At 45.0% G+C, this 14,202-nt stretch overlaps 1 long non-coding RNA gene across 8 annotated transcripts in view; it reads left to right on the forward strand.

Annotated features, from left to right (window-relative positions):
• The window catches only part of LOC118250339 (uncharacterized), a 108,474-nt gene that overhangs the window by 62,692 nt on the left and 31,580 nt on the right, over window positions 1-14,202 (forward strand). The window contains exon 7 of one of the 8 annotated variants that reach the window (XR_004779424.2): window positions 9,469-9,619. The exons of the other annotated variants lie outside the window; for them this stretch is intronic. This is a non-coding gene — a long non-coding RNA (uncharacterized LOC118250339). The remainder of the gene's footprint in view (window positions 1-9,468; window positions 9,620-14,202) is intronic. 8 annotated transcript variants of the gene reach the window in all.

Below are 14,202 nucleotides of genomic sequence, written 5' to 3' on the forward strand. Positions count from 1 at the left end.
GTTGAACTTCTTTCATTAGAAAAGGTCCCCTTTCTGCTGAGATCAGCAGAAAACAAGCGACCCCAAAGGTTTCAGGCCTGAGCTGGCAGGCAGCAGCCTTCAGCAGCGACGCAGGTTGCTCACAGCTGGCGCGGAGCATGGCTCGCCGTCCCGTGTACGTGGTGGAGGGCTTCATTCATGGGATCTACACAGCCCCGACTTGCCTAATCTCTCATCTCCGTGGTGTATGCTTCACAGTCAGCGCTTGCGGAGAAAGTGTTGCTCTTTTGTTTGGCTACTTTGCTTCCTTACGTTACACCTCAAGTTCAGCCGGGTAAAGTACACCTGACAAACAAACACGTGCGACTTATGAAAAGGATTGTGTGACATGGTTGCTTGTAATAGCAGGAAACAGACCTCGGTGAATTCAGTCCCTTCCATCCTTATGTTGCTGTGATTCTCCTCCTAATGATGGCTGTCAGAGAAGAGCATGGTTTATTCCGGTAGTTCTTACTGATCAGCATGCTCATGTTTCTTGGAACGACAGTGGCAATACCTGGTGGGGTGTTGAAAGAGAATCCCAGACCCTCCCGGTGCCTTAGTCCCCCAGAAAGCATTCTGCATCTTTATCGTGGAGCATCAGCACGGAGAGGCCCCGAGGATGGGGACTGCGGTGTGCAAGGAGCCACATACCGAGACACAGAAATAAAGAGATTGATCTCACACAGGCAGTCAGCAGCAGAGCTGGCACACAAACCTAGGTCTTCTGCCTCCCAGTCCCATTGTGAAATCATGCTGTTCTTTCAGCTGGATCCCCAGGCTCTGTTCTTAGCTCTGTGGTTTCTCAGCCCCTCGTGGAAACGCCAGGACTGGGCTTCGCAGACTCTCTGCAACTCTATCCCTTTGGACTGTAATTGATTTGGAGTCGGGTGGTGGTGTAACATAACCCGTATGGAATCTGTTGGTGAAGTTTATGGCCATTCAGTAAAAACGAAAAAAAAAAAAAAGTCTGGGGGGAATACAGAGGGCAAGCAGGAACTGTATTGGGTTTGAGTTCTGAGATTTGAAGCTGTGTTTTGCAGCACAAGGAGAAAACCTTGTAGAGGTCTTGGGTATGGAGAAATCTTCTACCAGCTCTCGCACCGTGCTCTTGCTCAGCCTGCCTATGGCAGCCTGTGGGTATACTGAAGAACTGACAGAGCTTGTCCCCAGCTCTGGTTAGTCTTTAAACCAGTATGGAAACACAGAGAACTGTAAGATTCTTAAAAAATAAATTTAAAATAAGAGAGGGAGAAAAGAAAAAAAGAATTGCCGTGTTGCTTGCTCTGTGTCTCCTGGCTGTGTCGCTGTAGGAAGTCTCTGAACTTCTGTCTCTCCTTACCTGAATTTCCAGGGCTCCTGTGTAGCTGAGGAAGATCTTCCAGTGTGACTCATGGGTCCCTTGAGGTAGTGCAGGCAGCTTCATGTTAGTTGTAGATGTGAATATCTGATTCTGGATTGAAAGTCTCGGAATGAACGAAAAAGATCTCCATTGACAGCACCGGATTTTCTAGTTTGATAAATTCAGCTGGGATGACGGAGGTGATAGGCCAAACAATTGTTCTTTCTATGACAAAAATGTCCCTTTCGCGAGGTTTTGTAGACGTTTGTAGATATTCTTCCAAGTGCAAAGATCTTCTGGAAAAGATTTCCTTCCTAGCTGGTGGCTTTCTCCTATGAGTTGCACTGAAAATGCCAGCAGCATTACGTGATAAGCGTTATGCAACAAGCGTTACGTGCTAGCTTTGTGATAAGGAAGTCCTTAACTGTGTACAGGAATCCCCCTGTTACAGATATCAAAATAAATAGAGCGAAAAGGCTGCTGCGAGACCTCAGCTCGTGACCATGTGTAAAGTACTGGGAGACAAATGCTTGGAGCGTTGTTGCAGCAGTGATTTCCTGGTACAAGGGAAGCAAAGGCCGTGTGAGGCAGTAATATTTACCAACAGGCCCACTTAACAGCTAGAAAAAAATGGACACAGAACCACTGACCACAGAATCTAAGCGTTAAGTTGTTGCTGCCATGGTTGTAGTCTTGGATCTGCCTTTCCAGGAGGCAGCGAGGCAGCCAGGTCTCACTGCAGACTGCAGGCAGCCCGCTCCTATCTCTCTGGGCAGCAGTCTTCATGCACAACATGCTCTTAAGGAGTGCCTGTTGAAAGCCATCCTGCTGCTGCCAGGAGTGGAAATACCTCTGCCGTATGCAAGGGAGGTGTGAAGGAGAGAAAGTAGCAGTGGAGGAGGGAGAGGTTTGGCCTTTAAGCACTTTCAGCCCCAAGTAAGGGGTGTTAGGGGTGATATGCATCAGCCACCCAGGCATCCTGGGAGACCTCAGGTCCTCGATTACTCCCCTGCGGCACATTTTTTTTTTTCCATTGCCTCTCAGATGCTCCTCCAGCTGGTACAAACATGGGGAGATTTCCTGAGGAAGGCAGAGGGCGGGGTAAGATGCTTCTGTCCCTCTGTTACCACAACCCTGGGCAGCACGTGCTGTGGGTCAGATGCCCCCTGTACACTTAGCATCCTGCTGATTCCTTTCCCAAGGACTGACCCGGTCCCTCTTGTCAGCCCTGCTCTGTGAAGTCCCTGTCCTGCACCCTGCATATGCCAGGACTCCAGCACAGACCCCCCTTTGGGCGATGTCCCTGCTCCGCTGTGGGGTCTGGGTGTTGGCTCCCCATAACGCTCCTGCACCGCGCACTCTGTTTTGTGCTGGGTTACCCTGTTCTGCTCAGTGGAAAACTCGATGTAGCAAGGTTGGAAACAGTCAACCTGCAGGGAGAAACAACCTCTTACATAACTGGACAGACCAGTAAATGAAAACCGTAACAGGGCCTTCTGAATTACTCTACGGCTTTCTTAACAGAGCTTATCATTTCGCCTGCACTTAGTGGGACACTTAGCACATCTGTGGAATGCTGCTTCTTTGCCATTAAGCTCTACCAGATTCTTCCACAGGGGTGATAATTTTTTAAAGAACAAATACTGAAGCTCCATGAGAAAACAGGAAACTCCATGAATTTTTTATAGTGCAGTTTTTCCACTAGGGAAACATCCGTATTTTACAGTTTGCAAAATGTGCGGGACTGTAAACTGTAAAAACACACAGAGAACCACAACTGCTTTGTACTTTAAAATAAACATAGAAGCAATTTCTCCAGAAAAAAAAAGGACTCTATTTTTAAAGGTGAATATTTGTAGGGTTAATAAAAGCTATTGGTCTGTCCTTGGAAACTGAAGGATAATGTTTTAAAAAGGAGAAGACACAGAACGTAGTGAGTCTGTTGCGACTGAATCGTCTCTGCAGTATGTGCTCAGCTGGATCAGCCACAGCGGAGCTGCACAAGGATGCGAAATGTTCCCAGCCTGTCAGCCTCGGGCTCCTCATTTTACCAGAGACAGGAGAGATGGTGCACAGGGAAGAGCAGGCAGGTGGTGGAGAAGGCTATGAAGACCCTCAGGCTGCTTCATTTCTGCTGCAGTGTCCCAGCCAGCGGAGCTGAGTTGGAATGAGAGAAAAGCGAGCTGTTTTGGCCACAGGACTGCCATAAGTTTCCCCCAACTCCGCAACAAGCGGTGATGTTGCGGTGTGCAGGGGATGTAGCCTTTCCCCCCAGCAGCAGCAGCAGCAAGCAGCAGCTATCTTGCTGTCCTCTCCAGCAGGAGCACCAAACCCGATTATTCACAGCTCTTTTTCCCTTTCCTTTCCTCCCTGGCTTTCAACCCCATCTCTCTTTCTAGGCAAGAGGGGCCAGTCCCTGGCATGGCCTCCTTTACGGGTAACAACATTCACTCTCATCTGTGTGGCAGATGACACTTTATCTGACTCATAATTTGATAACGACGTCCTGTTTATCAAACTTTCTCCTGCTATTTCATATGGATAGGAATTTCCTTTTCCATGTGCTGCTCAGTCCTAGCACTGTTGAACAGTGTAATGTGCTGGTCTGCTGTTTGTTTACAGCTGCCTTTCATCTTCAATTATTCACTATATTTTCACGGTGGGTAACTGACTGATTCCTGTATCCAGGCCAAATCCTGCTTGTTTGGTTCATGTGAGTAATCTAAGAAAATCTGACGCTGTTCCTTGATCTGTCTGGGAATGCTTGCATGACAAGTGCTCCCCAGGCATTGCACTCGGGAGCAGGAGCGGAGTCCTGAGGCCGAGACCCATCTTCCTTTCATTGCACGGGCTCAGGACATACACACCAGTCCCAGAGTGTGACTCTAGCTCGAGAAAGCCATCCTGTTCATGGCCAGCTGGATAGCATTACTTTTTACAGGGCATTGGTACCTAATACGGAGTGTACCAGCTGCCTTCCCGTTTTCAGGGAGGGGTAAGACAAGGCCTCGGGCCGTTCCAGTTCGACAGTGCTCCTGAAAAGGGCAACTAGAGCTGGAAACACGCGAAGTGAAAAACATGCCCACTTCTGTGCAGCTGTCATCATTAGCACAAACAGGCTGGTGCTGCCAGAGCTGCCGGGCTACCCGCTGCTGGGAGTCATTTTGTCCAACAGCGCTGCCCTGCTCTGCTGGCACCAGTATTTCTTTTGGATGCCTTCATTTAGCTGAGCTATGGAGTACTGACACGGCTTGTCTCAGGATGGTACTGCAGCTTCTCTGGTTTTGGTGTTTTGTGCATGCTTGAAGGGCCCTGGGATATGACCACTCTGCGCACAGCTCTGAACGTGGACCAAGGTGCTGCAGAGGTGACCAATGTGAATTCAGAATAATTCATTTCTCTCTGAAATGTGCCACTGCCACTTCCACAGGGGGCTCACCACCTGAGAGCGGAGGGCTGGCCCATGGTACGAGTGTTTCCCTTGGACTTGGGAGATGTGGGTGCAGCTTTCTGCTCCCTTACAGGCTTTGTGTGAATCTCAGAAAGTCACTTCGCCTCTCTGTGATTGAGTGTCACGTGTAAAATAGTAAAATAGTGGTAATAGCCTTTCATTGCTAATGCACATAAAAGATAATGAATTAAAGGAAAGTTAAGAGTCAGCCGTTACAATGCAGAGGGCCCAAGTAAGAGGAGTATCTGCCCTGAGGACATGAACTGTTTGGGAAGGACTGAAGTAATGAACGAGGTACTTTAGGTTTGGAGATGAAAGGGGCAGAGGAATGGGGAAGATGGGCAGGGCGGGGAGGTGGGGTTGCTGGAAAGGATTTGGCGGAGGTAGAAGGAACATGAAGGTGTTGGAGCTAAAGTCATAAGGAGAGGAGAGCAAAATGCTGTAAATGACCCACGCTACACTGTTTGTCCCTGGGATCCATCTTTGTCTTGTTTTTTTTCTTGGTTTGCTTGCATTTTCTTGATCAAACTCCAAGTTGCCTGCTTTTATGAAATCTAAATACACGACGATTTAGATTTTACATAAATTAAAAATTTTGGGACCTGAACTGGCTGTGTCTGCGTAGAGCAGTGGGTTTACAGTTTTGGATGTTGTGCAGTGCTTGTGAACACAGTTACAATGCAGACAGCAGTAGCAATCCTGACAATTAAGATCTCTGGTGCCTAAACCAGAGCAGTGTGGCTGAGCTCTGACCACCTGGGCTGTAATGACAAGGCACTCTGCTAACAACCGTTCCTTCGGTCAGTGTGTGAGCCGCGTACCTTCCAGCTTTAGCAGTCTTTTCAAACGTAGGGAAGGTCAAATGTAGCATCAGCCTCTCAGCAAGGGAACTCCAGAACTGTAATACAAATGTTCATGTGGGCAAATTAGTAAAAAACATAGTGGACACCTGCATAAAAATGACCTACTTGGGAAGAGTCAACATGGCTCCTGTGAAGGCAAGTCCTATCTTGCAGGTATCTTGGATTTTTTGAGGAATCAATGAAAAAATGAGTAACATTGATGCAATGGATACAATTTGTGTTTTCTAAAAGACTACTCCAAATTTCCCACAAAGGGCTTTTGAGGAAACGTAGCGACCATGGGATAGCAGACATGGTCTTTGGATGGATAAAGAGCCAGCTGAAAACAACAGGATACAGAGAGTGGAAATAAATGGTCAGCTCTCGCGGTCAGCAAAGTTCATTAGTGGCGTCCTGAGCTGGGGCCAGCGCTGTTCAACACATCCAAAGGGATCAGGGGAGGAGAGGAAGAGTAGTGAGAAAATCTGGTGGTAAGGCAGGGTTTAATCGGGGGAAGGTGTTCTAGGATTGCCATGCGAAGCCGGGAGCTTTAAGTGAGGAGCCTTACTACTCAGGAGAAAGGTGCGCTGATCACTAGTTTTCTTGGATACTTCTGCAAAAATGTCAGTTCGATGCTCAATAGCACTCAAAAAAATATCGTATGTTATGAATTACTAGGAAGGGAGTGGAGATGAAAAGATCCTTACAGCACTATATAAATGCACTTGTTGCCTACTCATTCCGTGTGGTATTCAGTTCTGGTCCCTCATCTGGAAAAAACAAATCAGAACTAGAAAAGTTTCAGAGAAGGACAGGGCTGATAAATGCCTGGGATGGTGTTGGTTCTCATTAACGCAGAAAAGCTGAGAAGGCTGACGTGGAGCACTTTGATGCGGATCAGCTGTTCGTATGTAATAAAAGAGCTACAGGGCAATGAGGAGCTCATGCAGCTGGGGGTGGGGGGGGGCTGTTCAAACCAGCCACAAGAGATGGGTCTTTTATCTCTGGAGCTGTGTCAGAGCATGTGTAGATGGATGCAAAAATAGGTTTCAAGGGAGATAGTGAAGTGTTTCTAAAGAGAAGAAACCATGAAATCCACTGGGCTGAGCAGAGCTGTAAGCTCAAAGAGTATTCAGGCAAGTGAATTGCCCTGTTCTTACTCTTTCTGGGTGTCTCCTTAGCATCATTACCGGGAAAAGGGCATGGATGCTTGCTCTGGCCCAGTATAATGATCCTCATTTTCTCACCTGTATGTGCTTCACTGGCCAAACATCACAGACGTTTGACATTCACACTCACATCTGTATTTTACTTTAGTAGAGCAAGGTCTAATCTCTGTCCTGGGGAGGCAGTTCAGCTCTGGACCTTAAATTCAAAACAGCGTTATATTTTGCCCTTCTAGGGTAGAAAGTCTTCTATGGAGCACCCCAGAAAGAAGTTCAAAGGAATATTGTCCCTGAGAATGTTCCTCAAATAACATTTTCTTGATGCACCCTTACTTGCAGTTGGAGGTGATGGAAAATATGACTACTTTTGTTTCAGGACTAAACTTTTAGCTGGTTGTGTCCTGGCTTCTTTCACCAGTATATTTCTTTTCCCTATGGAGTCTAGAAATGCTATCCCCGTTCCCTTCAGTTCCTCCTAACTCAAAAAGCTGGCACGAGAACGTGCTAAGAAGATTTGGAGAGAATTTGTTAGACAGAACTGTATTGGTTTGCTGACCTGCAAAAACTGATACTCCATCTAATGATGGCTCTTCTCACTGAGGATAGGATATCAGCATAACCTAGTTGGACTTTCCATCCCCACCTGCACTGTTTCTACTTCACAGTGTAGCCAGTAAGTGGCCAAATTCATTAGGCAAAGTCAGCCTGTTCTTGAAGTGCATAACGTAGCCTCCTTACCTGGGAAGATTAAAACAGTGCACCCTGAAGGTAAATGAAAGAGATTTTCTATCCAGGCTTGTTGTCATCCACTTTCTCCATCTAGAAGACAGATTCAAAACAGTTGACAATACCTGCTGAAGTTGTAAGGAGACTTTGGTGAATTCAGTACGGTTTCAGCTGGCAGTTCCTTGAGGATGCTCAATACTTTCACACCTCTGGTAAAAAGGTCAATAAAAGGCTTAAAGAGGGCTTACTTAAGCGCAAAGGAGTTGTCCCCTTCCAAACCCGAGCTCAATTCTGACAGTACACAGACCTTTTAGAGCGGGTCCAGAGGAGGCCCCGAGGATGCTCAGAGGCTGGAGCCCCTCTGCTGTGGGGACAGGCTGAGGGAGCTCGGGGTGTTCGGCCTGGAGAAGGGAAGGCTCCGGGGAGCCCTCACAGCAGCCTGACAGGGCCTAAAGGGGCTGCAGGACAGCTGGGGAGGGGCTCTGTGTCAGGGGGTGTGGTGATCGGACAAAGGGGAGTGGCTTTAAACTGAAAGAAGGTATGTTTAGATTAGATATAAGGAGGAAATTCTTTATTATGTGGGTGGTGAGGCCCTGGCGCAGGCTGCCCTGAGGAGCTGTGGCTGCCCCATCCCTGGGGGTGCCCAAGGGCAGGCTGGGTGGGGTTGGGGGCAGCCTGGGCTGGAATGAGATGGGCTGTAAGGTCCCTGCCAACCCAAACCATCTTGTGATTCTGCAAGAGTCATGAGACCCTCTTCCACCTGTTACCCTTCTGTTCTCTTTTTCAATTGTCCAGCAATGCCACTTTCTAATTTCTTCTAAACAATAACAAGTAAGGGTGGAGAGAAAATCAGTAGCAGCAGATCTATATGCTTTTTTTACAAGGAAGACATTTTATTAAGAATCATCCTCAATTCTTGTCCAGCAAATTATTAAAGTTCCACCTGAAATATTCAAGTAATAAGTGTGTGAGTTATTTTTGCTGGAACTATGAAATACCAGGAACATCAGCAAGTCTTATAAACTGGATGTATATGAGACACCATCACTTTAATTAACTGGATTATGCCATTTAGGTCCTGCCCATATTGCTTACTGGAGAATAAGAGAGATCAAGCCTTTTCCATACTAAGAATCTTTATTTTGCCTTTCTTGTGTATCTAGAGTGGATGTCACCTATCAGGCTTCCAGACAAACAGGGAACTTTGCGGCTCCTTTCACCAGGAGGGCTTAGGCCATCTGAGGAGAAAAATTCTGTAAGAAAATTCTAATTTTGATCATGTGTCAGTGTTAATACATTCATACATACCATATCATCATCAAAACATCCAAGCTGCTGCAGTCCTGAGAAGAAAGTTTTACAGCCACTGTAACGCTTGGGAGTATGCAGAGGAATATATTTGTGATTTACAATTGCTGGAAGAAGAAGAAACTGACTTGTACTGTGACTGTTGCTCTTAGCAATGCGCTAGACACAAAATCTCCTATAACCTTCTCTCAGTTCTCTGCACTTGTTCATCTACAGTCGCACTGCAGGTTCTTGTATAACTTACAGATCTAGAGGAGGTGCCCTTGGAGTTTTGTTTTTTTTCTTTTTAAAAATTATTATTCCTGCTATTTCTACCACCACCATGCACCCCTCCCTCCCCGCCAAAAAAAAAAAAGGAGATTTACCATCCCCGTCTGGGGTTTGAATATCTTTCGAATATCTCAACAACTTCCCATGTCTTTTCAACACTCCTCCCTAATACCTCATTACAGAGTTGGTGGCAAAGTATTTTCTTTCATCTGCTCATTCATTTACTTTACATAAAATACCTCGAGTGCTTTGTAAGGATATCTCACTAGGGTTCTAGGATGGGTTTTTCTCTTTGGCCTTTTCGCAGCCCTGGGGCATTCACCATGTATTTTGTGGTTGCGATAGGTTATCTGAGGAGACAAGGAGCTCGGATCCAGCCATAAAGATGTGTCCATAGGCATTGCTATCCAACAGACCTCAACTGCCTGTATGGATACACGGGATGCAAAAGTAGAATCCATGTGGACAACACATCTTGAACTACAATTACCATATGGTAAATAGTCATTCTTTATTGTCTTGTCAACAGTCAAGGAACCTGCTCTGATGTGGAGGCTTGGGGTATTGCTGACAGAGCTAATGGATGAATCTTGGGGGAGTACTCTTTTTCCCACTTGACATTCAAGTCACTTTTCTTAATTGTAAAAACATCTGTAAGAAGAACTGAATGAGTTGTAGGCCTTGACAGCGGATCGTCCCGCGACTCGTTGCACAAAGACAAACTTGTCTTATCCTTGTCCTTTATCTTCATCCAAAGCTTTGCCAAGAGTTTTTTGTCTGAATTTTGCTTAAATTGAAACATTCATTTTCAGATTTTCCATCTGAAGTCTTTGCTCCAGAAAGAAAAGGGAAGCTTCAAACCTTGGCAATAATAAGCTTTTGAGAGTTATTTTGGATAGAGCCAGGGTATTTAGGAAGGCACTTCAGGTTTTCTTACTTTTGTGTGTAAGGTTTAAAGAGAAAAGCTGTTTTTATTCGATTTCAGATTCATATGAATTAGCTTCTGCATGAAGGGATGTTTTTTTTTCACTCGGACGTTAATAGTTACAGTGGGGCCATGTACAGATGTTAACAGCAAGTTGTCCACACCTGAGCTACTTATCTAGCTTCACAAATAACGAGTGAAGAGAATTACAATGTATCAGTTTCTTCCCATAATGATTGCTTGAAACAGCTCAGATGATTTGTTTCCTAAATTGCCTATTTCATTTGTTTTCCTGACAAGCTCAAAGGTGGATATCACCAATGTCGGTATCTAAAGTGGCTTTAGTGAGCTTTCTCCATTGTGGAGCTCGATAGATTTTGTTTCTCAGAGCCTTTTCACTTTCATTGCTGGGACAGTAGCTCTGCAGTCCTTGCTTAATGTATGCCTTACTGGGAAAGACTTCCTAATTTCAATTAGATTATTTTGTCAAAATAAGGTGGATAGGTAGATTGTCTCAAAGAATAAATGCTGTCACAGGTATAAAGTACTTCATGAGGTAGTATTTTTAATTTATTAAAGAAATATATACTGAGACCTGCCAGCTAGAAGCCAAATACAGAGTTGTTTGAACTGCAAATGAGACTCTTTAATGAAAGGGGAACTTAATCGAATTTCACCTAAAAACCCAAAGATTGGAGCTAAAGAACTGACAGATTCTCTGTGTTTTGCTGCCTTTGTAAAAAGTATGTGTCAGCCAGCCACGAGTGACACTGGTCAAATACAAATTATTGGGTTCAGCACAGGGGTAACCCTGTGAAAGTTAATGACCTGTGATATATAGGAAATCACACTAGATGATCTAATAGTTTCTTCTGGCCTCATGCTCTATGAATCTATGAATATGTATCCTCTGATGTCGACTGCTAATTATATTCCTAAAAGGCAGAATCAGCAGAAAAGGCTACTCCAGAAGAATGATTTAAATTTTTTACTGGTATCCATTGTTCTTTAATGACATATTGATATGGTTCACACCCAGCTTCTTTCCTTTCAGAGATTTTTCTCTTTTTAAAGCCTGTGAGAGGAGCTGGAGCATTTGGGATCACACGGTCACTGATAGCCTGCACTGTGAGAATTCGGTTCTGTGAGAAGTGATTCACACAGCTCCCCAAAGGCTCTGCCTTCCAGTCTAGTACCACGTGTTGGCAGCGTTTGAAGGGCAGCCGGTAAGCATGAAAGGCAGAAGTGATGGTTTCAGGCAGCCACGGAGAGGGGTAAGAAACTGTTTATGGTAGAATATGAAAATACTTATACTACAAGGACATGCATAAAACACATATACTACAAGTACAGCTACTCATGTTCAGAGCTGTTCAGAATGTCAAGGGAGGTACAGCCCTCAGCGGTTGGGCTGATGTGTGTATGTCCAGAGATGGCTGTTTTGGCTACCTGTTCAGCAAAGTAATGCTTTTCACTACATTTATTTTCTGGAAGGACAGTGGGAATCGCAACTCTCAGAGCCTGTAACCCATCCCCACGCCATGCTGGGGCTGCCCACGTGTACTTGCATCAGGTTCCTGTTGATGGTTTTGTTTCATTTCCCATTGGCTGGGAACATGATCTTTAAATAGACAAAAAACCAAAAACAACTGACACGAAATCTCTTTCAAAATAATAATCAAGGAAGCAAGGATGTTCACGGGAGGGAAAGAATAATAAGTGATGAAGAGGCAGGCAATTGGAGGGAAATAAGTGTCTGGATTTGAAGAATGCTGGGTAAGTCCTGCATGTTTACAAGCACTGTTTCAGCACACCTGTGGGTTAGAAATGCTGTCATCTGAGGAGTGGCCCCATATTACAAGAAGGTCAAGCACCAAGCAGACCTAATTAAAAGCTCATTACAAGAGACAATCTCCATTAGCATGCCAAGTTTCATGCAAATCCATTAGCACCAGGGCTCTCTTCGGAAGCTTTAAATTCCAGCCCTGTGCCCCAGGGACTGGAAACCGTGGCCGGTTAATTTGGCATTCTCAGTCTGTGAACATTAGGCACAGTCCTCTTACTTTCTGGATTATTTCACATTCCAGCAAATTAGTTTTATCCGTTCTGAGAACATTTTAACAAAGAAAGTTCTTTTGGCATCACATGGATAAAATAACAAGGGATAAAAGAATGAGCAGTTCCCCCAATCGGGAACAAATAACTTTAAATCTCTTCTGAAAATGCAGCCTTTCCTGTTATTCCCACCCCCACCCCCCCTTCCTTTCATTTATCTTTCGGCAGTCGGATTTTTTAATTACGTTTCTGCAGCCAGATTCCCCTCCCTCGCTCTTTATGATGGTGTTCTCAAGAGCCATGTTTTTTTCTTTATGCCATTGTAGCAGAACTTGACTAAAGATCTTCAAACTTGTTAAGTATAAAAGTTGGTAAATGATACTATTGTTTGAGGGAAGAGTGGGGGGAGAGAGGGGGAAGGCAGTTTATCTGGGGTGCCTGTGGGGAGGGGGAAGGTTTGAAAAAAGGAAAAGAAAAAAGGCTCAAATGAACTGAAATGGATCAAAGTAAACAGAGCCATCTAAAAGCTTTTGTAAGTTAAAAGTGGCTATCTGTTGCAAGTCCTGCCTCATTAACTACTGATAGAAGCACTGTCTTGGCCTTCCAAGATATCTAACGCTGACCGCCTATAACAAGATGAACTCCGGGTTATTTGCTCTTGCCATTCCCTGCGTTGCCGTGCACAACTTCTTAACCTCAACCTCGCCACGAATGTTTATCCTCTCCACTAGGCGCAGCAAGGGAAGATCCTGTCCCTAAACTCCAGTGCTTGCTCACAGGAGGAAAGGAAAGTGAAGAGAGGAGGAAGGCAGTGGGGGAAAGCAGGAAAAATCCCCGAAGCCAGTGTCAGCACCGTTTCGATACAGAGAAATAAACAGGGAAATAAATAGAGAAATAGAGAAAATAGAAATAAATAGAGAAATAAATAGTGTGAGGGAGAGCGAGCAGCCTCCCTGTGCTGGGTTACAGTCTCGCCCGTGCTGTCCCCAGTCGGAGGGGGCAGCAAGCTGAAACCGAGAGGCTTGTCTAGGGAAGCAGGGAGAGTGAGGAGGGACGGGGAGGGGGGAACACGATGGCTCTTTGACTAGGACCAGATAGGTCTCTGTGTAGAGTAATATTACAGCTCGCTCTCTCATAAACAAGCTGCATGCCGGCTTCTAAAGAGCCCATCTGGCATAGCTTTGAGAATGGCAATAATTACAAGCTGATGATGGACATGGAAGAAAAGCCCTGCTGAGCTAGCTCATAAGGAAGTACAGGCCAGGACTGTAGGGAAATTACAGGCTAAAACCCTTTCTAGTTTAGGCCTTTTGGTGTTCTTAATCACAGACCTTAAATGTTGTAATAAACACTGTTGCATTTTATTGACCAACTCCCATGACAGGCAAATCTTTTTTATTTTATTTTATTTTTACTATTCGTTAGCTTTAGAAAGCAGATCAGGAACAATTGTTTCTTAAGACTGGGTCTGTGGGTTTACTGCTCTTCATGAAAGTGATCCAAACAGTGAGAGTCCCTTTTGTTACTTTGCAATTAAAAGCGAACAAGAAAAGAAAGGGAAAAGAAATATTTTAGGAGTTCTACTTAGCCCTGTGCAGTGCTTGGTCATTGATAATGCTTGCTTTGTTTTGAGATTATCATTGAGAAATAAAAAATCTAAAATGAGTTGTTAAGTTTTTTAGGTGAGATTCCTGTTGAGTTCACTGGCTGTAGGATTTCGCAGGAAAGAAAGCAGGTTTAAGCTCTGAGAGGTGTGGGCTTGTCCCTGTGCCCAGTGAAGTTCATGGCATTCTCGCTGACTTCAGTTGTCTAAAACAGGGTAGGTAGAAGCACAGAGGCCTCATCCATGTCTGCATTTAAGTGCACACTTAGCATTGTGATTTTCAGCAGCGTTTCTGAATAAAGGGGAAAGTTTCAGGCTCCTGGGGTCTTCGGGGCTCTATTGCAGTGGCCTGTACAGATATTCAAACATCATTTTCCCAGGGAAAAATGTCAAACACATTTTCACAGTGGAACACGTAAAATGTGAAACACAACAACACTGATGTTTAGGGCACCTGAAAGGGATTTTCAGGGGAAGGTGCCTTTCTGGCACCATT

Source organism: Cygnus atratus, chromosome 5 (assembly GCF_013377495.2).
Source record: "Cygnus atratus isolate AKBS03 ecotype Queensland, Australia chromosome 5, CAtr_DNAZoo_HiC_assembly, whole genome shotgun sequence".
NCBI lineage: Eukaryota > Metazoa > Chordata > Aves > Anseriformes > Anatidae > Cygnus > Cygnus atratus.